Source organism: Eptatretus burgeri, chromosome 10, assembly GCF_056783735.1.
Source record: "Eptatretus burgeri isolate ZD-2024b chromosome 10, Ebu_testis_v1, whole genome shotgun sequence".
NCBI lineage: Eukaryota > Metazoa > Chordata > Myxini > Myxiniformes > Myxinidae > Eptatretus > Eptatretus burgeri.
The window spans coordinates 93,727,042-93,729,267 of record NC_140970.1 but is presented as its reverse complement, the minus strand read 5'-3'; positions in this window follow the sequence as shown (position 1 = coordinate 93,729,267).

Genomic DNA, 2,226 nt, shown 5'->3' with positions numbered 1-2,226 from the left:
TTTTACACCGGGACTGAGGTCCCTTTCAATCAGCCGCCTAATAGCTGTAAATCGTTTCTCCTTTTACACCGGGACTGAGGTCCCTTTCGACCCGCCGCCGAATAGCCTCAAACCCAATGAAGGCCTCTAACCTTCCCTCTCTTGGTACAGGATTCCAACCTGTTTCCTCCTTATTTCACACGGATACCTTTATCCTCAACCCTTACCGGCTCGACAAACACTGCCTGACAGCCCTTCCCCTTTGTGCTCTTCAGACAAACCGCATTCGAATCACCTCATATGTGTTTACCGTTACAGTTCTTGATTCGAGCAGATCCTGGAGCTGCGTCCGGCAGGGCGCAACCCACCAAGTGTACAGCGCTCGCCTAACTGGGGCTCCCTATTTTAGGTGCCCTACGTGCGATCGCCACGTACCTTTTAGCTGATCCCTTGCGATCGCTGTACACCAAGTGGAGTCCCACCGTCCACACCGCCAGCATCAGTCGAATCCCATCCTCGTCGCCAATTGTTATGACTCTCCACTCGGCCGAGTAAGATGACAGAGTCAGATGAGGATCCTCGAATTACACGTTTTATTTCCGAAGACCACACGCATGCGGAATGTGACTCAGTGACCCTTCAGTCAGGCTCCCTGAATCACATTGAGAATATGCTTCAAAACCATCACATATATAATCACACAAAAGCAAAACTGGGTGTGGACTAAAAGTGTAAAAGCAAAACTGGGTGTGGACTAAAAGTGTATGCTAAGGGATAAAGAAACAAAGAAATAAAAGAAATAAATGTGGCAGTGGGCCTCTTTCCCCCCTCCCTCGGGCCCTAGGGGAAGTTGAATCGGTCAATTCTCAGATATGCAACCACAGTTTCCAAGCCACCTACACAACTCTCAGATATGCAAGTCTTGCAAACTAATAACTTTCCAAGCTTCCTACACTCCTTCACTAGCACCTGCTGATAACAAAGGCAAAGCTTTGGTGATCACTGAGAATAGGAATGTGTGGGCAGCATACACTGAAGGAACAGTTCCACAGTTCTCTCCAAGGTCGCACTAAGGGCACACCACCACAGAGCAACAGGAAGGGTGATAAGGGCTTAGTTTCCAAGAAACAGGGCTTAGTTTCCAAGAAACAGGAACAGCTGGGCGCTGTCCAAAAACAGTGGGGTGCATGGAACATTGGTAGCCTGAAACATTTAAAGCAACATTTTAAAGCAAGGTTTGAATAATGCACAGTTACAAGCAAGGTTAGAATCCTGACAGCTGATTAACACACAGCTAATGGTCCAAAATATGACCACCGAGCATATCATCATAACAACAGGAACCTGTTTGAACTCGTTATCTGCATAAAAGACAGCTGTCCACACTCAATCAATCAGACTCCAACCTCTCCACAATGGGCAAGACCAGAGAGCTGCCTCAGGACATCACGGACAAAACTGTAGACTTGCACAAGGCTGGGATGGGCTTCAGGACAATAGGCAAGCAGCTTGGTGAGAAGGCAACAACTGTTGGCGTAATTATTAGAAAATGGAAGAAGTTCAAGATAACAGTCAATCTCCCTCGGTCTGGGGCTCCATGCAAGATCTCACCTCGTGGATCTTCAATGATCATGAGAAAGGTGAGGGATCAGCCCAGAACTACACGGCAGGACCTGGTCAATGACCTGAAGAGAGCTGGGACCACAATATCAAAGAAAACCATCAGTAACACACTACGCCGTCATGGATTAAAATCCTGCAGCGCACGCAAGGTCCCTCTGCTCAAGCCAGCGCATGTCCAGGCCCGTCTGAAGTTTGCCAATGACCATCTGGATGATCCAGCGGAGGAATGGGAGAAGGTTATGTGGTCTGATGAGACCAAAATAGAGCTTTTTGGTTTAAACTCCACTCGCCGTGTTTGGAGGAAGAAGAAGGATGAGTACAACCCCAAGAACACCATCCCAACCGTGAAGCATGGAGGTGGAAACATCATTCTTTGGGGATGCTTTTCTGCAAAGGGGACAGGACGACTGCATCGTATTGATGGGAGGATGGATGGGGCCATGTATCGCGAGATCTTGGCAAACAACCTCCTTCCCTCAACAAGAGCATTGAAGATGGGACGTGGCTGGGTCTTCCAGCATGACAACGACCCGAAACACACAGCCAGGGAAACTAAGGAGTGGCTCCGTAAGAAGCATCTCAAGGTCCTGGAGTGGCCTAGCCAGTCTCCAGACCTGAACCCAA